Source organism: Bidens hawaiensis, unplaced genomic scaffold (assembly GCF_021521415.1).
Source record: "Bidens hawaiensis isolate Kalapana, Puna unplaced genomic scaffold, B.hawaiensis_p1.1 tig00020902_1, whole genome shotgun sequence".
In the NCBI taxonomy this organism is placed as follows: domain Eukaryota; kingdom Viridiplantae; phylum Streptophyta; class Magnoliopsida; order Asterales; family Asteraceae; genus Bidens; species Bidens hawaiensis.
The window spans coordinates 3776-25190 of NW_027493223.1; the positions used below are offsets into that span (position 1 = coordinate 3776).

Sequence of the window (21415 nt, forward strand, 5' to 3'; positions counted from 1 at the left end):
TCATGGGTTCACAGGTTTTTGAGGTACCCGTCAAGTGTACCCAGAACCGAATCGGAAACCCGTTTAAAAAAGAAAAAAAAGATACGAAACCTGTTTAATTTAAACTACATGGGATGGGCCACGGGACTCGCATCCTGCACACCCCTAATAACCAACACACATTTATACCATTTACACTAGATACTATATTTTTCTAGCACTTGAGGCTGTAGTGTTACTTAGTCTTGTCAACATATTATGAATAGTGATGTTATAACCATAAGATCTAAATGTTATTTCAAATGACTTAGTTTTGCTATTAGAAAGGACTACTGGTATCCCTCACTTGTGGTCTAGTGGTAGAAGGCTTGGGTTATCCATTAAAGACTCAAGTTCGATTCCCACTTGTATCACTCTCGGTGTATATTGACAATGAAGGAGTTGAGCTAGACCTTGTGCAAATGTTGTCATTTTGAACCCCGAGCCCACCCTGGTTTTCGTCCCACCATGTGTTACGCCAAAGAGTTCTGCTCTTGTGGTGGCACGACGATTGTTCAGGTGCCAGCCGACAATATGGTTTCTCGGGGGGACGCCAGAGCCAACTCTGAAAAACCAGCGTGACCCGTTTAAGACAACATAGTCTGGCTAGAGTGAGACAACTGAGCTCTCAAAATTAGAAAAACACGGTAGCCTACACAACTTATACGCATAGTCTGAGACAACTGACCCGTTTAAGACAACATAGTCTGGCTAGAGTGAGAGGATTAGGCATGATTTGATAGACCTAAACCTCTCCGAGGACATGGTTGAGGATAGGAATTCGTGAAGAAGTAGAATTAAAGTTAAGGATTTTTAGAGAGAATTGAATACCTTAGGGCTTAGACTTAACTTATTTAGTCCACATACCATAATGGTATTTCCCTTGCATATATTATTATTATTATTATTATTATTATTAGCTTTTATATAGCTGTTAAACTGTGATCTTATTATTAATATTATATAATAATATTAATATTAATATTAATATTATTATAATTTAGTAGTAGTTTTTATATAACTGTTAAAATTTGATTTCCTTTATTTTGCTTTATTTTCCTTTATTTTGCTTCATACGCATGTTCTTAGAGCCGAGGGTCTCTCTGGAAGCCACCTCTTTATTCCTTTGGATAGAGGTACGGTGTGCCTACATCCACCCTCCCCAGACCCTACTTATAGCTTTGCTGTCGGTGAGATTTTACTGGGCATGATTGATTGATTGACGGTAGCCTACACAAAAAGTCACCGTTCTAAAAAGAAGAAAAAGGAAAGGACTATTGACGCAACTTTTTACCTGTTTATCTTTTATTTCAACTACAAATTTTATTTGGGTTAAAATATTTATGAGAATGGCAACCTTATATTATTAAAAGAGAGAATGCAAAATGAATATAAAGTAAAAAAGAAAATGAGGTTGGTCCCACTTATCTAGAAAGCGTGAATCGACAACCACCTCACCCACCCAAATTCTCATCTCGTCTCGTTCCCACAAACAACCGAAAATCCCACGAAAGAAAGCGACACTTTCATTAAACAATTAATAATGAAAATAAATAATCGTAACTGAAAGCCGCTCCAAACCAATTCCAATCAGCGATTTGAAATCCGCAGGAAACAATAAGTAGTAGTATTTATCTGATAAGCAATTGTAGTTATGAAAAGTGATAAGACAGTAGATAGAAGAAGAGTCTTCTTTCTGGCATCGAAGATCGCGAGACTAAGTCCCACACCACACACTTTTCATTCTTCCAAAACCCTAGCTAGCCTTCATTTTGATCTAATTATACATACTTGCTATTAATGTCGTCGCTGAGTCGAGAATTGGTGTTTCTCATACTCCAGTTTCTCGAAGAGGAGAAGTTTAAGGAGGCCGTACACAGGTATATAGATCGTTTTTCTCTCTTGTGCTTTCTAGGGTTAATTTCTGATTTGTTGAGTAGAGATGGATTTTGGTGTTAAGTTACTGTGTTTTAGGTCTATGATTGTTTTGTGAGTTGTTTTCTAGGTTAAATTTGTTGTTTAGATTATGTTGCTGAATAGTATTGACGATTATGGATAATTGAACCATGAGACGGAAGTTAATTCGTGTTTCTGTTCCTGAGTTCAACTTAAGGTAGGAAAGGAAATGAAAGGATGGAAAGAAAGGAAGTGTTGTGTTCCCGAGTTTCATTAAAGGAAGGAAAGAAGAAAATGTGTGTTTTCGAGTTTCATTTAATGTGAGAATGGAAAGGAAAGTGAAGGTTTTGTAGTGTAGAATCTTTCTTTCCATTTTGGAGGGAATTGGTTGGTAGGAAAGGAAAGGAAAATGAAAAGAAAAGAAAAGAAAGGAATGGAAATGTTTTCCTTTCTTTCATTAAGTGAGCTCGGGAACACAGCGTAGTAGGGACATGAGTATTTTGTGATTTGTTGGGAAAATGTTGGAATAAATCTAGATGTTAGTGTTTAATTTAGTGTGTTTTATGTTTAACATTTGTTTTGGAGGTTCAGTTTGTTGTTTCGATTATATTGTTAAATAGTATGGACAAACTGTAATATGAGAGTTCATTAGTGTTTTTTGAGTTCTAACTTGATTATTTTATGATTTGTTGGGGAAAATATCCGAATAGAGCTAGATTTTAGTGTTAATATAGAGTGTTTTAGATTTATAATTTGTTTTAACATTTTACTAGTTTTGATAATGGTTAGGGTTTGATTTCTGAAGGTTCGGGTTATCTGATGCATCGTTTATTTTTGTCTATGTGTAGGCTTGAGCAAGAGTCTGGATTTTTCTTTAATGTTAAGTATTTTGAGGAGAAAGTTCATGCTGGTGAGTGGGATGAAGTAGAAAAGTATCTGTCTGGATACACCAAGGTTGATGATAACAGGTACTCAATGAAGATTTTTTTGAAATCAGGAAACAGAAGTATCTTGAAGCACTTGATAGGTATGAATAATGAGTTGACAGAATACTTTTTATGGAAATGTTTGATATGTTCATCTAATTTATGTATCTATGCTTGTAAATTGTAATTGACTCTCTCAGGCAAGATAAGGGGAAAGCGGTTGAGATATTGGTAAATGATTTGAAAGTATTCTCAACATTTAATGAAGATCTATATAAGGAGATTACACAGCTGTTGACACTTACAAATTTTAGGTTATTCACTCTTTTTTGCCTAAAGTTGTGTATTTGTTACGGTTTATCTTGTTCTTTTTCTTACTGAACTTTCTATATTATTTGTAATTATAGGGAAAATGAGCAGCTGTCTAAGTATGGTGATACTAAAACAGCACGTAGCATTTTGTTGGTTGAGCTTAAAAAGCTAATAGAAGCAAATCCCCTTTTTCGTGAGAAGCTTGTTTTCCCTACCTTAAAGTCATCAAGATTGAGGACTCTGATTAACCAAAGGTAAAACTTCTATTTTATATATTTGTAATCTTTTTAAACTGAAATATAATTAATAGTATTTTGGTGTTTCTAGTTTAAATTGGCAGCACCAGCTGTGTAAGAATCCAAGGCCAAATCCAGATATCAAGACTTTATTTGCAGATCATACATGCACACCTCCAAATGGCACCATTGTGCCTACACCGGTCAATCTTCCACCTGGTGCAGTCACAAAACCTATGGCTTATACTTCACTTGGAGCACATGGTGTATGCTACCCTTTTTAATCAATATTCACATTTCTCTCATTTAATTTCTAAATTGTAATGAATTTTTTAAATGTTATTCTGTTGCAGCCTTTTCCGCCCGCTGCAGCCACTGCAAATGCTAATGCTTTAGCAGGGTGGATGGCAAATGCTGCTGCTTCTTCATCTGTTCAGGCAGGTGTTGTTTCTGCATCATCATTAGCTGGTCCTCCAAATCAAGGTTAGGGTTCAATTTCAACTTAAGCCTCCACACACACATGTGTATGGTAATTAACTTGGTAATTATTATTTGTTATCCAGTGTCCTTTTTAAAACGTCCTGCAACACCTCTTGCTACACTTGGTATGGCTGATTATCAGAATGCTGATCATGAACAGTTAATGAAACGCTTGCGCCCTGCACAGCCTGTAGAAGAGGTAACATTGATCAATATTTGCATTTTACATGTTCACATATGTAAGGCTGTCTACATCTTACCCTCCTCAGACCCTACCATAGCTTTGTTATTGGTGGAATATACTGAGTACGATGATGATGATGGTGATGTTCATACATAAATTACCATGAAATTTATTAGCATTTTGGTGGACTTTTTAAGGTTACTTACCAACCTGCAAGACAACAAGTTTCCTGGTCAGTTGAGGACTTGCCAAGAACAGTAGCATTCAGCATGCATCAAGGATCCATTGTCACAAGCATGGATTTTCATCCTACTCACCAAACACTGCTTCTTGGTATATATTCTATCAATGATCTTTGACTTACGATTTATAGAAGATTGATTTCATAATGATATATATTGTTTCCTTTTGATTTGAATTCTGTAGTTGGATCTAACAATGGTGAAATAACACTTTGGGAAGCCGGGTCACGTGAAAAACTCGCATCAAAACCGTTCAAGATATGGGATATGACATCTTGTTCTTTGTCCTTTCAGGTCTGGCTATTTATATAATTATTTGAAAACCATTTCTCGTGTCTTGCATTTTATTAAATTATAATCAGTTAACTTCTGAGAGATGTAAGTTATCAAAGATTGTGTGCAAATTGACATAAGATGCAACACATTTGGCATTCCTTGTTATTGAAATTCTCTAAGAGTGTGGTCAGTTAGTATTATTGCATTGTACTTTGTTTGACTTAGGTTGACTTTAGTTACATATATGAGTTGGTTAGGTCTAACTAACAAACTTGTAGGCTGTAGCTCGTAGCTATATATGTATATAGTCTTTAGTTTCTTGTAACACAACAAACACAACCACTAAATTACCAATTTTCTCCCTTTAGTCTTTTCACTGTAACTGAATCTCATGCCTGCTTAGTTACTCTCAGTGTCATAATAATTTTACAGGCATCGTTTGTAAAGGATGCACCAATTTTTGTGAACCGTGTTAGGTGGAGCCCGGATGGAAATATTATTGGTAGGTATGTTTTTGTTCTTTTCTAAATTGGACTCTTGAGGAGCTGATTGTGTGATGTCACAGGTGCTGCTTTTAGTAAGCATTTAATTCATTTGTATGCTTATGCTGCACCAAATGATTTACGTCAGCAAGTAGAGGTGAGTTGATTAATGTTGCTTGTTCAACAAGAAACGTGTGAATCTTACGCTTTTAAACCACTTTATTCTTCATCTTCATGCAGATTGATGCTCATGTTGGTGGAGTGAATGATCTAGCATTTTCTCATCCAAACAAACAGCTTTGTGTTGTTACTTGTGGGGATGATAAGTTAATAAAGGTGTGGGATTTAACGGGGCGGAAGCTGTTTAATTTTGAAGGTCATGAAGCACCTGTTTATTCTATATGCCCTCATCAGAAAGAGACTATTCAGGTTTGTATATACGTACACATAGTCAAATAAAGAATATTAAAAGCAATAAAGAAAATCAAAAGTAATGGATTTGTAGTTTGTACCTCATCTTTGACTCTTTGATATTTGAAAATAGATAAAGAGAGCTAGAAACAAAAGGCAGTAGAGTTAGGTTTATTGTCAACTTGTCACTTGTCTTGAATTTATATTTTGGTTTGGTGCATTTTTAATAAAAGTTATATTTTTCCTTTATATTTCAGTTCATATTTTCAACTGCGATTGATGGTAAGATTAAGGCATGGCTCTATGACAACATGGGATCTAGAGTTGACTATGCTGCTCCTGGTCATGGCTGCACCACTATGCTTTACAGTGCTGATGGCAGTCGGTAAGTTTATCAAATTTCATAAAAACAATATAAATGAACATGTTTATAAACATATAGTGCTTTGTTTTAGATTGTTTTCTTGTGGAACAAGCAAAGAAGGGGAGTCGTTTCTCGTTGAATGGAATGAAAGTGAAGGGGCGCTTAAGAAAACTTATGCTGGGTTCAGAAAGAAGTTAAGTGGCGTTGCACATTTTGACACAACTCAGAACCACTTTTTGGCAGTTGGTGAAGAAAACCAAATAAAGTTCTGGGATATGGATAGCATCAATATGCTCACTAGTACAGATGCCGATGGTGGACTCCCGGTTAGTATATATTCTTATTGCTGTTCATACTTTGAGGTGGTAAATTGGGCGGGTTGGGTGGTCTGTTTAACGGTTCATGTTGACTGGAAACTTTTTTTTGTGAAAATTTGTTACTATTTCTTTATTATGATTACAAAAGAATGCTATTTTAACAATGGGGTTATTGGATATATCTTGTAAATTTCACCAATTGCATATTTACCCAACCCAAAACTAAAATTGCATATATCTTCTATTCTTCTTCCTTATTGAAATTTCACATAATGACAAAAACACCTAACCGATCAGATGAAGTGACTGTTCATGTTCCTCTTCAAAAATACGCAAGTTCACAATGAAACAAGGCAAAAATAAAATAAAATGACTTAGTAAATACGCAAAAAAAAAAGGATGAAAAAAACTCACTAACGAAGCATAAAAAACAGAAAAAAAAGTAAAAAACACGGTTAGAAATGGTAATTATTACAATTTGGGAAAATTTAAAGTTTTAGTAAAACTAAGGGTAAAATAGTCATTCTTCAATTTATTTTTTAATAAAATAAATCAAAATGGGAAAATTTGTTTTTTATTTATTAAGGGAGGGGATATATGCAATTTTTGTTTTGGGCTGGTTAAATTGCAATTAATAAAGTTTACAAGGGGATATATCATATATGCATTTGTCTCTTCAATAACAACAATCATAATCTGATATCTGTAATAAAGTGATATGTGAAGCTTTATGCATTTAAGGACACTTTGGGTGACTTTTGACTTGTTTGACTCATTCAAACTATCTTTTTTTTCGAATATTTTTTAAAAAAAGTTCATGTTTGATTTTTTAGAGAGACAACATAAGCCAAATCGACCCTTTTTATTCATTTATGTAAGTAAACAGATCAAAATTGCCTTCTCTAATTCACATATTTAACTGATTGTTTCAGATATTTCCACGCTTGAGGTTCAACAAAGAAGGGAATCTTCTTGCTGTTGCTACAGCTGACAATGGGATTAAGATTCTTGCAAATGCGGCTGGTCTGAGGTCATTAAGAGCAACCGACCCCCCATCATTTGAACCATCAAAATCTTCCATTGAACACCCTGCAATCAAGGTTTCTGTTCTGTTAAAGTGGTTAACTTTAATCTTTTCGTTCAACCAACAAATGTAATATCTAAGCTGCTTCGTTTTCTATGCATCAGATGCAGATCCAGATGCCTAGCTCTTCTTCTATGGCAAATCCCAGTTCGGTTAGCTGTAAAGTGGAGAAAAGCTCACCCGCTAGACCCTCTAACTTTCTCGTGAGTTGGTTATATGCTCCAAAATAAATAAATAAATCGTTTTGTATATAATTGCTGAGTATTTTTCATCTTCATTCATTTTATATTTAGAATGGTGTTGACTCTGTTGGTCCAAGCTTGGAAAAGCCAAGGAATCTGGATGATGTTAATGATAAGGTGAAATCCGGGCAGCTGACCGAAATTGTAGATGCTGCCCAGTGCCGCCTAGTTACTATGCCCGACAGTGCCGAAGCCTCCAACAGGGTATGCCTTCCATTGACCCGTTCAGCCCCTTTGACCCGTTTTCTTTTTAGTTAGATGTTGACTTTACTTGTTTGACTCGTCACACACAGCCACCTATCAATTTTGTTGCATGATGCTGAACACGATATTTATATGCAGGTAGCTCGGCTTCTTTATACAAATTCTGGAGTTGGAATTGTCGCCCTTGGATCAAATGGTATCCAGCGGCTGTGGAAGTGGGCCCGAACTGAGCAAAATCCAACTGGGAAAGTATGGGCATTATACCATTGATAATTTTGTTATATTTTATTTCTTGTTAGATTTAATGGTTATTAAGTTCTGAAGTGGGTGATGTTTAAAGGCCACTGCCAGTGTTACTCCTCAGCATTGGCAACCAAACAGTGGTCTTCTTATGACAAATGATGTGACAGGTGTCAACCTTGAAGAAGCTGTTCCATGCATAGCTCTGTCAAAGAATGATTCTTATGTGATGTCGGCTGCAGGTGGAAAAATTTCATTGTTCAACATGATGACTTTTAAGGTATACTCATTACTGCTGTATAATAGGGGTGCATACGAGCCGAGCCCCAACTCGACTAGGCTCGATTATTATTTGCTTAGCAATTTATATACATTTTATAATATTTTTATAAATTTTATAAATATAATGTTTATAATATATTATATAGTTATTTTTTATCATAATTGTATATATAATACACATCAAATAAAAATTATTTAAATAATAGGCTTCCAGCTGTTCGGAAAAAAATAGGCTTGTTTAGGCTCTTGAGCCAACTCGAGCATGACAAGTCAAGCTCGGGCTCGTTTGTTAAACAAACTTATTTTAAGGCTCGAGCTTGTAAAGTCGGCTCGATTTGAGCTTTTAACGAGCCAATGTTGAGTAGCTCAAGAACAGAGCTCAAACGCATTTATTAAGTGATCTCTAATGTAGGCTCGAGCTTGATAAAGTCCAGCCCGTTTTGAGCTTTTAGCGAGTTGGTATCGAGTAGGCTCACAAGCGGCTCATCTCGTTTACATCTCTAACACTCACTCCTAATAAATCATGTTTTCCGCATATAACATTATATTGTATTAACTTTGATTTTTTATATTTAGGTTATGACGACGTTTATGCCACCTCCGCCGGCTTCAACGTTCCTAGCATTTCATCCTCAAGATAACAACATTATAGCTATTGGCATGGAAGATTCCACAATTCACATATATAATGTTCGGGTTGATGAGGTGTTTCATCTTTCTTTTTTTTTTTTACTAATTTTCTGTGTTTTTTAATGTAACATAATGTAAAATATTCTGGCTTTTATAGGTGAAATCAAAGCTGAGAGGTCATCAGAAAAGGATAACTGGTCTTGCATTTTCTACCCTTCTTAAAATATTGGTTTCTTCAGCTGCTGATGCTCATGTGAGACTTGTGGTCAATTTTGGCTGTCTTGTTTTTTTTAAATCATATATATTATTGATTATCAACTTATTATTACATGAGTTTTTATTACCGTGCAGATTTGTTTCTGGAGCATTGATTCATGGGAGAAGAGGAAAATGGTACAGATACAACTGCCACCTGGCAAAGCACCAACAGGTGACACTCGAGTTCAGTTTCACACCGACCAGACACGTTTGCTGGTATCCCATGAAACACAGCTCGCAATATATGACGCCTCCAAAATGGAACACATACGCCAGGTAGATTTAACTTACACAAAACAACTTGTTAAGAACTAATATTACTATAGTTTTAAGTTCTGCTTTATTAAACAATGTGAATTTCTATCGCAGTGGGTCCCACAAGACAATCTTTCAGCGCCTATATCTTATGCGTCATACTCATGCAACAGTCAGCTAGTGTATGCTTCTTTTTGCAATGGCAGCATTGGTGTGTTTGACGCTGACACGTTAAAACTGAGATGTCGCGTTGCGCAGTCTGTATATTTACCGCCACCATCAATATCAAACGGGTAAGAACATGTGGTGTTACATGCATATACACGGTGTAGAGATAATTAAAAGTGGTGAGATGTATTATAATTGTTTATTATGCAGGAATGAAGGTCCGTATCCGCTAGTGGTGGCCGCACATCCACAGGAACAGAACCAGTTTGCAGTGGGGTTGACAGATGGATCAGTCAAGGTAATAGAACCATCAGAATCTCAAGGAAAATGGGGCCTTGATGAATAATAATATCATATCGCTGCCTGTAAACCGTTTTTCATCATCTTCAGGAAAGTATACTTATTCTACCTACTTATGTCGTCTCGTTTAAACAATAATTTTATTAGTATTATTGTTTTGTGGTGGTTCCGACTTTTTAGTGTATTATGACGTTGGAAAATGTTATTATGATATTGTGTATTGTTCAAATGAGATAACTAAATTTATCACAGGTTACACATCAAGTGAGTACAAAATCCAATACCTATAACCCCAAGTCCCCAACATAATGAACCTTTACTTTTGATTGGCGTATGTATGCTTAAGCATATCATGTTACTTTTGATGGTTCTATAAGCAATAACAAGTGAGTTAGATATCATCTATATATACTTGTATGTTTATAACCCGATCCCCGTAATGGGTGAAAAGACGGCACAAGTCTTTGAACGCACACCTAGTACACAAACAAAACTCAGGGTCTACAGTTGTGTAACACCCTAAAATCCGGCATGCCACTTTCATAATTTCATAAACATTATCAATTTAAAATTTTGCAAATAACTTTAACAAAATTCATTAAGACAATTATTTACTAATCTAGGATGTCCCTTTTTGGCTCTTGCCGTTAGGCATGTTCAAAACGGTTTGGGACTAGGAACCGGAACCGGTTCCTAACCGGTTCCTATATTCAAAACCCTCAATTAAACCGGTTCCAGGCTCGAACCGGTTAGGGAACCGAACCGGTTCTCCCACCCTCGGACCCCTAACCTATCTAACCGGTTCTTACCGGTTCCTAACCCGGTTCCTACACTGTAACCAGTTCCAACCGGTTACAGTGTAAATTTTTTTTTTTTTTTTCGTTTTTCGTTTGCGATTTGGATTCTAAACTACGATTCGTATTTGTATAACGTGAAAAATAAAAAAAACAATTAACATAAAAATAAACAATTAACTGATGAAGAAAAGACAACTACTGAATGTTGCCATTGAAGACAACTACTGAAGGTTGCTACTGATGACAACTACTGAAGGTTGCCACTGATGAGGAATACTCATCAGTGGGAACATTCATCAGTTGCAGAGTTTGTTGTCACTGATGCAAAATATGAATCAGTGACACATTAGTTGCAGAGTTTCATCAGTTGGAACATCATCAGTTAAATATGTAACCATTGTACAATGTAAACTTGTTCATTGGATTTGCAATACAAGTGCATTTAGTTTTTTTTTTTCGTTTTTCGTTTGCGATTTGGATTCTAAACTACGATTCGTATTTGTATAGCATGAAAAATAAACAAAACAATTAACATAAAATTCTTTTTATTTACTTTAAGAAGTTCAAAAAAAAGGTTACATGTTTTAAAATCTTCAAAAACAAACTAACAAAACATTAAACTTATAAATATAAAGTTGTGACATATTATTTCTAGAAAAACCTTCTTGTTCGTCGTAATTATTGAGCGGCGACTTCTTCCTCGGAATTACTTGTAGAAATGCCTTCTTGTTCGTCGTGCACTCGAACATCAAGTGGTGTTTCATCTTCGAGAGTGGTTACGTGTTGAATACGATCGATTGAGTCCAAGTGATCCTTTAAGCAAATGCACATCTCCACCGACTCCGAATTTAGTCTTGTTCTTCTCACCGATATTACCCTGCCACTAAGAGAAAAAGCGGATTCCAAAGCTACCGTAGAAGCTTGGACGGTTAGTAAATCACGGGCCATGGTGGCAAGAATCGGAAACTCGGTTTCCTTTACCTTCCACCAAGCCAAAACATCAAAAGTGCCATATTCCTCTTCGGATAAACCGGTAGAGTAATCATTTGCACTATACCCTCCTAGTTCGCTTGAAGGGGTGTTACCCCTTTGTTTTTTAGCCGTTACGTTGCGAACGGTGTTCATAAGGCTAATCATGGGATCTCGTACTCTGGTACCACTTGAACTTGATGAAGACCCCCCCGGCATAGGCATGTGTATGTTTGACCCATATTTATTTAAATAAAAGTCATACATAAATTTAAAATTAAAGTTAAAATCATTTTTTGCCTCTGTTGAAAAGTTTGGGTCAACTTCATGCATATCTAAGGCTGAAAAAATTTCGTCTATCACACATTCAACCCCCGTAACATTTAACATTGGGTTTAAAGCGGCGGCGCAAGTAAAAACCGGTGGCAATTCAAGAAAGTATTTTTTTAATTTAAACTTCATTGGTAATATGATGTTTGAAAACATTGGACTTTTATTTTCAAATTCTTTAAGATTGTTAACGATTAAAAATAACTCCGAAAGAACCAAGGGACTTGTCGGATAATACGTTCCCGATAGTTTCGTAGCTGATGTTTTAAAAACTTCAAGAAAAGTCGATAAGTCATTGATAATTTCCCATTTCTCATTTGAAAAGGGGATTGCCAAATCATTTTCGGCAAGACTAGAATGAAAAATTTGTAAAGTTTCTCTTTGTTTCAAAGCACTTTGAAACATTATGCAAGTGGAATTCCATCGATGAGGTACATCCCAATTAGCTCCCAAAGCTTTTCTTCCCGTATATTTACAAAATTTTCTATATTCCATTTGTCTTTTTTTACTTTTCTTAAAAACTTCATGTATCATTAGTCTAAAATCGTTTATAACCGATGTAACCTCATTCGAAGCAAGTCCGTCTTGCACGATTAAATTAATGATATGTGCAACACACCTTGAGTGAAAAAATACACCATTGCAAATCGGCGTATATTTTAATTTTAATTTATCAACCGCCGATGTATTATTCGACGCGTTATCAAATGCCATTGAAAATATTTTATTTTCTAGTTTATAAGTTTTTATAACATAATCTAAAATTTCAAACAAATTATCTCCCGTATGTGGATACTCAAAGAGTTCGAAAGCAATGGTGCGTTTCATCATTTCCCACGATGACGGGTCTACCCAATGAGCGGTGACACAAAGATAAGATTCGGGTAGACCATGTGGAGCCGACCAAACATCACTAGTTAAGTTTATTCCCGTATTTATATTTTCAAAATATGCAATTAGTACCTCTTTGGCCTTCTTCCACAATTTTAAACAATAACGTTTAAGAGTATGACGACTTACGTGAGTGTATTGTGGTTGAAGCGTATCTCGAATCATGGCGGTTAAGCGAGGGTTGTCGAAGTGGCTAAACGGCAAAGCTTCTTGAATCACAAACTTCGCCATACGATCTTGAACTCGATCAATTTGGTATGTAAATATTCCGCCTTCACTATCCATTTGCGTTTGTTGCGAATAGACGTTCTTTTTCAACGCCTTGCAATACGGTTTTTCGATGTGTTTCTTCAAATTTGAATTCGAAAGTGGGTTTAAATAAATCCCACAAAACTTGCACCGAGCCTTCAATGAATGGTCACTCAATTCAACCAAATCCCAATTGCACCAAATCTCTTGATTACGATTATGAGGTACAATACGAACGAAACTTGGTTCGGCGTTGGAACCTTGACCAACCGATGATTGTGAGGTAGCCATAACAACAAATATGAATATAGAAGAAGAGAAAACAAGAGATTAGAGAACTCAAAACGTTGTAATAGCGTTTTTTTTGTATTTTTTTGCATTCGGGTTTGCTTTTTGAGTGTTGTGATGAACCCATGACACCAAATACCTATTTATACTAGTAGTGGGGTGCTTGAGGGAGCCAAAAAACGGCTATTTTTGACCCCAACGGTCAAAAAACGGCCAAAAAAACGATTTCCAACGGTTATATTCGATCCAACGGCTAGAACCGGTTCCTAACCGGTTCCGGATGGTTCGGTTCCAGAACCGGTTCCGGTTCGGTTCCGGTACCTACCCGCCCCCACTCAGAAATGCAAGAACCGGTCACGGATCATCGGGTTGAATCAGATAGGGTCCGGTTCCTACAGAAAACGGGTAGGAACCGGTTCGGTTCCGGTTCAGGTCCACCGGTTCGGTTCCAGGAACCGGTTTCGTTGAACATCTCTACTTGCCATCTAGTCGAAAATGCCACGTCATTAGTCATTTAACTCACCCGAAACACATATTTACGCTGATGAATTCATAGCTAAAGGTTAAACATTTGAAAATAAGGGTTAGGTATTTATAACTCTTCAAAATTATTTAGTATAAATAGCATACTGTCACGATACCCATCTATACACAAAATCTTTATAACATACCACATAATGAGTGCAACTACATAATAACCCAAGTTATTGTCGGTTAATCCCTATGACATCCACTTATCAAAGGCTATTCCTTTAAGAAAGCTTTGTTAACATAGTGTGAACCTTGTTTGATGTGACATGACAATCTTTGGCTTGGCGAATTTGGAGTGGTATGGTCGCGCCCAAGAGTGTGCACGGCCATGCATGGCCATATATGGTAGATTTCTTCATTTTTCATATTGTTTTTGCTTCTTTCCCACCAACGGACACTTAGTATATAGTTAATAAAAGAACATTGCATAATAAAAGATACAAAAACTAAACCCTTTAATAAAACACACATGCTCAACTAAATCGTCTTCAACCGCTTTATGTATTGCTTTGTTACTTACACCCTTGAACCTTTGCAAGCGTTATCCTCATTTTCTGAGTTCCCACCACTTGGCTACGGTGTATCCTTCATCTTTTATGATCGTGTTATATAGTATAATGCATGCATGATATCAATAATTATTTTAATGCTTCACGTTCTTATTGGCCCTTGTATGGTGTGTTATCGAGCTTGGATGACACCGAACAACCTCTTAACATTCCTTATTGCTAACTCGTGTCATCCGCCTCCTTCCACATCACCCAGACGACCCATCCAGACATCCCAATGTGGATGTTCTTTGAATAATGGTTATCCCTTTGTATCTTAAGAAAGGAAACAATGTGTTAATCTCAACCTCTTTAAAAGGCTTTTTATTTGTAAATATGTCTGTCATTTAGAGGAAACACTCCCGAATTTGAGGGAGTCGAGGAGGGCGACTGCCCTCAGACCAATTATTCTGATGGACCCAAAATTTTTCTAAAAAAAATTAGATATTGTTTTTTGAAAAAATTATGTATTCTTAATGTTTAAACCTAATACCATATTCATTTAAGGTTTGGATCAAATACAAATAAAATTAACATGCTAATTTTAAGAATCAAGTAGAGTAATTATATATACAAGTAAAGTAATTATGTAATTACATCATAGAGTAATTATCTAATTACTTTATGATGTAATCACATAATTACTTTTTGTACGTTAACTTTCCCCTATTCATTCCCTATTTTTATTTTTCTTAAAAAAATGTTTCTCACAACCCTAATAATTATCCAAAAGTCTATTTAAAAGTTTAATTGTTTAACTCCAATAAAAAAACCTTTTACTTAAGACCCAAATTTTATCTTGCGTTCGGTGTAATATTTTTTAACGATTTTTGAAGACGACCCTGAGAGAGGAAAGTTTAGTAAAAAAACAACACAACTCTTGTTGGAATGTCAAATAAAGTTGGATTTGTTAATATTCACACGAACCACTATAAATCGTTGTATTCATGTAGTGCTATCTTACTATCTATTGTTTTTCTACTTAGATGTTTAAAAAATATCTAGCTATTACAAAATACGATAATAATATTTAAATTAAACAACCTATTTATCATTGTTTAGTTACTCATAAAATAACTTTACCAAAATGACTCGTAGCCCAATGACATTAAGGTTTTAGATAAGATTAAGACCTTTCAAGGTGAGACTTTAAGTTTCATAGTAGATAAAACTCATTTATATTTATTTTTAAAAATTATATAAAATTATGTGAGACATGTTATGGTCTTTGAGATATCAAAAAATATATTTAGAAGTAATTCAAAAGACACAAATTAAAGAGTCAAGATGATAAAAATCATTGCTACATTTTAAACATAGAACATAATGAATAATTTATTTACTTTTATTTTTTTTCTTTCATGAATTAATCTGAATACTACAGAAAATAGGTATAATATGATCTTTGTGTCATGGTGGTGTGCCAGCCGGTTTTGCGGTTAGAATGAAAGAATGAAGAAAAGGTTGAACACATTTTGTCATGTGGTTTGGCCCAAGATGCTTGGCAAGTATACTTGTTTCACTTAGAAAAGGCAAAATCATTTTATCCAATTTATCTCGTCAGTTTGTGGTGTTTGTAGAAAGTGAGGAATGAACTCGTATTTAATGCTAAACCGGTGCATCTTGGAGTGGTAGTTGAGGATATTAAGACTCTCGGGTTCTTATGGTATGGGTGTACCAATCAATGCTACAAAATCTTTTGTGGGAAGAGTGGCTAAGGTTTAACTTGTAAATTGATGTGAAACTTGTAATTAATCGTAAATTGGTGGATGTATTATTCTTGGTGGCTTTGTGCCTTGGTATATATAAAGAATTCAGAAGTCTTTTTTTTTACAAAGGACATGTAGTTCAAGAAAATATTTACAATACAAAAACGGTATAGTTTGAAAACTATTTATTAAAACCGGTGTTTTCGTGATAACTTAAATTTATCTCTCTTAATCTAATTGAATAAAGTCTAAATAATAATAACTAAATAAAATAGGGTATTACTGTTTACTAATTATTATTTAATCTTAATAATAATAAGTCACACGTAGTGAGTGGTCATGTTATGGAGAGAAAACCAGCTCAAAACGAAGGAAACACCGGTACAACACTTATGATTTTAGGTTTGGGTTGGTTAGTGGTGGAGTGAGGGTTGGTCAATTATATTTTTTTGTCTTTTAATTTATATTGTTATTTATAATAAAAAATTTAAAAAGTAATATATGTTTAATGATTGAAAAAGGCTTTTACCACTACGCTACCTTTATTAAAACTAGCAATTATTGACCGGGATAAGTTGGTTGTGACTTAATGGTAGAGCACTCACTTTACAAGTGAGAGGTAGGGGATCAAATCTCACTACCACCAACTTATATGGGAGATATGAGGGATGACCCTGGCTTGCCAGAGTTCGAGTCCTGATCTCACCCGGTTTTACCGGCTCCTCACTGTCGTGCCGTTTGGCGGGCGTGGGGGTCGAGTTTTATCCGGTGGATCCCTCAACAGGTGACCGCTAGGGGCTCCGTCCGTCCGGACTAGTGGCCGGCTCGGGCTACCTTTAGCCAACGGGGGCCGCATACGGGGTACCCGACATTACTTAGTTGGCCGTTCAAAAAAAACAATTATTGACCGGGATGTCACATGTCAAAAATATCCGGTCGTGTTTAGTTAGAACTACACGTGATTTAACTAATTATTATTTTATTGTTTTTTACTAATTAAATGTTTTTATAATCGATGTTATTTTTGTTCTTATGTAATGTTTTGAGTAATTATTTTATATTTTAGATTTTTGATCTTAAAAGTAAAATATAAACAAGACCATACACCGGCCTATCACAAGTGATATGAGGGTAGGATTTTCTAGTGGAAACTAAAATTTAATTTTAACCATTGTCACTTTTGATAAATTATGATACTGAATAATTTGATCTAGGCCTTGTGAGGTTGTCAATTCATATCCCAAGTCCAATCGGGTTTTTATCGTATCGTGTGTTACGCTAGAGAGTTATGTTCTTCTGATGACATAATGATTTTGTTAAGTGACAACCGACGATATAATTTCATAAGAGAACATTTAAGTTAAAAACCGACATAGGTCTCGATTAAAACAAACTAGTGGATTTCCCGCGCTATGCTGCGGACATCGATCGATGTCAGTTTGATTTGTTACATTACATGTATGACATCGACACTCGGTATAACACTTACATAGAAAAACCAAAACAAAAAAAGTTGTGATATGCCTAGTAGAAATTCGAAACATGTTTTGCATGACGGTACCGGTTCCATTAATACCGACGCCAGAATCAATATTGTTCGATTTGGTTCGTCAGGCACCGACACTCGATATATATAGTTTCATGATGTTTAAAAAATGTTTTATATCAAATACAACTTCATTTTCAATAACATTTATAATGAAATATCGAGGGAAAAAACTATCAATCAGACAATCACAACTGCGTATTTAGAAAAAAAAATTTATCGACGTTAGTCGTAAGAAAAATTACAAAGTTGTAGCATAAAACATAAAAATGAAGTAAAATTAATGAAAACAAAACTAATATACGAAGAGTTGTTATGAAGCTAGAAATGCTAATACCATTTAAGTATTATTATTTTAAGTAAAGAACAAATAAAAGATCACACTATAGGGACTAACTTTGTAAACTTTTGAATTCAACTGGTTGAATATGCACACACAAAACTGTTACTGTAGCTTTATGTTATAGTTTGGCAAAGGGCGGGCTCCTCTAAAATTGGGGTGCGGTGTTACTTATAAAAAAGAAAAAGTAATAAAAGAGGGAGTGAATAATAATAATAATAATTATTATTATTATTATTTATTATTATTATTATTATTATTTTCACTCGAGATTAAAAGCTTCAATCCAAACCACCTCCATCCTAACAATACTTACTACAATCTTCTTTCTTTTCTAGGTTTGAACACAATGGCCAACCGAACCGACCCCTCAGCAACAACCCACAGAACCTCGTTGAGAAGATACTCAGGTCTAAAATCTACCAAAACACTTACTGGAAGGAGCAATGTTTCGGTCTCACCGCATCGTTGATAAAGCAATGGCGGCAACCGCAAGCCCACGCCTTTCATTTGCCTCGTCATGAAGATGCTGCATGCAGATCCAACCTGACAAAGAAATTGTAGTCGAGTTCATCAAAAACGAAGACTACAAGTAACTCACTCTTTTTACTTTCTCAATATAACATGTTGCTTGTTATCATTTATACTAATACAAGTATTCTGAAATTATCTGTAGATATGTACGCGTGCTTGGAGCCTTTTACTTGCGACTCACGGGCACGGATATCGATGTGTACCGCTATCTAGAGCCATTGTATAATGATTACCGAAAGTTGAGACGCAAATTAGCTGATGGCCGTAAGTTCTTTCACTGTATCTTATTAAACCTTTTTATTTTCCAATTTTTTGAATTCTTGGTATATTGATGATGTATATTAGGCTTTGCTCTCGCACATGTGGATGAAGTTATTGATGAGCTTTTGACAAAAGATTACTCGTGTGACATTGCTCTGCCACGCATGAAGAAAAGGTATAGTTACAAACTATTGCATTTCACATCTTTCTTTTGTGAAGATATATAATTAACAGTTTATATTTTTCATTTGCAGGCTTACTATTGAAGCAATTGGTGCTTTGGAACCTAGAAAAAGTGCGCTTGAAGATGATTTTGAGGAAGAAGAGGAAAAAGACGATGATGATCAACTTATGGATATTGATAACGGGGCTCATGAAAAGGTTTTTTTATTATTTTTTTATTTTTTGCATATGCAATTATACATGATTTTGTCACTTTTAATATTATATTAAATATGTATATTTTTCTGAAAATAGGATTATTATCGCGCACAGAGCCCGTCAAGGGATAGAGGCCGAGATCGTGACCGTGATCGGAAACGTGACAGCCATAGACACAGGTATAGTTCTTTCTCTCAGTTGGTTAAGGTTGACCAGATTCTGTTATGTTTGTCAGTCTTAGGTTTAATGGAAGCTTGCCTTTTAAAATTCGCAGTCACATCGGTTTGCATTGTCTTGGGCTTTCATAGGCTCAAGACAGTATAGTAGACATCGGGTTGCATTCTCTTGGGCTTTCATAGCCCAAGACCGTATAGCAGCCGGTGGATTGAAAAAGCTTCCTAGATGAATAATATTATTTGATCCTGCCAGGTTTCACTGTACTAGCATTGTACAGATGAGAAGTATGATGGATCACACATTCCCCTCACAACTTAACTTCGTTTTCTCTTTATACGCATTCAGGTTTTATCTAAGGTTGCAATTCCAGCCTGAATGTGTGAACTTCATTTACTGTTTATACTTGTTAGGCCTGTAATTCTAAATAAACCGAACGTTCAGTGAACCGTTTGTTGGGAATTCAACAATTATGAACAAATTTTTAACGTTTGTTTGTGAACATACATTAATTTGAATTTGTTTATGTTCGTTTGTTAACTTACTTTTATGTTTGTTTATGTTCACTTGTTTACGCTTGTTAATACATTCATTTAAATTTTGCAGTCCCATCAAAATTCAGTCAAGTTTTAATAAACTTTTAGGCACAACACTTTGTTCACATTTACTTTTAATAATTTTTAGCTTAGTCATGTTTGTTCGTTTACGTTCATGAACCGCTCGTTTATATTGTTAACGAACGAACGCGAGCACATTACAATGCTCTGTTCTTTCTCGTTCGGTTCCCTTACATGCGTAGACGGCTAGACCCTAGTAAAAAAAGATTGTTAAAAATGAAATGGTTCAGAATGCATACAACCTTCTAAATCTTTGTATATGCAAAGATGTGGATTGATGTTGTGATTGTTTTTGTATTTCTTTTCAGGGACCGTGATTATGATCGGGAGTACGATAGGGATTATGAGCGTTACTGGCGCGATCGTGATCGGGACCGGGACCGTGATCTAGACAGGGACAGGGATAGGGATAGGCGGGACAGGGATCGGGGGAGAGATGATAGAGATTATGGACGTGAGAGAGATAGACGTGACAAGGACAGAGATAGGGATCGTGGCGGCAGGAGGAGCCGGTCAAGAAGCGGAAGCAGGGAGAGGGAAGAGAGGAGGCATAGGCGGGGACGGGACGGTAGTGCTAGTCCTCGAAGAGGGGCGGCTGAGGAGAAACCAAAGAAAAAGAAGAAGGAAGAGAAGAAGGATGATGGAACGGACCATCCCGATCCAGAAATTGCTGAGGCTAACAGGCTGCGCGCGTCGCTTGGTTTGAAGCCTTTGGGGACCTGAATCAATGTGATTGTTATATGGAGTTGTTAGTCATTTATGGATTCACATGCTGTTAGTGGATCTTGTCTATGTATCCAACCATTATTAGTTTACAGATTTTCAAGTTTTGTATCACTGTTTGTTAAAATTAAGTTGATTTTTTAGTCAGTACTTTTTGCTGAAAATCAAACACTAGTTTGTCGTATATTCTTAATGTTGTCTTTCGGCACACAGTGAACGTTGACTTGAAGATACCAGGAAATTTATAAAATTATTATACATATGTTAAACAAGTTTAGTTTAAAAATTAACTAGTTTTGTACATGATTGTTCCAGCGGTATATTAATGTACATTCGGTTGGTATGATTGGTAAAAACACGATTGTTGCGGTAGCGAGTCGATGCAAATTTCTTTGTTATGCTCGTTACGGTACACTCCGGTCGGTAGCAAGTCGACACAAATTTGATGGATTCTGTTTACGTGTGTTTCAGTACCACAACTAGAAACAAAAACAAATTGATATATTTAAAAGAACAGTAAATATTGGTGGGAGGTTTGGGTTTTTTAGTGAAGACCCAAGTTCAATTCCTATTCGTGTCACTTTAGGTGCATAATGACAATGAAATTTGAGTCATGCCTTGTTCAAAGGTTGTCAGTTTAAATGCCGAGCCCATCTTGGTTTTCGTCCCAGCGTGGGCCCGGTTAAGACAACAGTCTGGCCAGAGTGAGGCAACGGAGCT

At 35.8% G+C, this 21415-nt stretch overlaps 2 pseudogenes across 2 annotated transcripts; both read left to right on the forward strand.

The window, feature by feature from the left end:
* Window positions 1-1792: 1792 nt before the first annotated feature.
* On the forward strand, window positions 1793-10036 carry LOC143562069 (topless-related protein 3-like; annotated as a pseudogene). Its single transcript, XR_013140414.1, has 24 exons — window positions 1793-1898; window positions 2763-2941; window positions 3041-3154; window positions 3248-3406; window positions 3480-3654; window positions 3742-3871; window positions 3952-4067; window positions 4250-4385; window positions 4479-4588; window positions 5003-5072; window positions 5136-5209; window positions 5293-5481; window positions 5721-5848; window positions 5919-6153; window positions 7077-7244; window positions 7333-7431; window positions 7522-7674; window positions 7813-7923; window positions 8015-8194; window positions 8773-8901; window positions 8984-9079; window positions 9178-9360; window positions 9454-9632; window positions 9718-10036. The product of XR_013140414.1 is annotated as a topless-related protein 3-like (transcript).
* An 8318-nt stretch (window positions 10037-18354) lies between these two features.
* On the forward strand, window positions 18355-20695 carry LOC143562063 (uncharacterized; annotated as a pseudogene). The gene is made up of 6 exons (XR_013140412.1): window positions 18355-18597; window positions 18682-18803; window positions 18885-18975; window positions 19055-19181; window positions 19278-19360; window positions 20281-20695. The product of XR_013140412.1 is annotated as an uncharacterized LOC143562063 (transcript).
* Window positions 20696-21415: the final 720 nt, after the last annotated feature.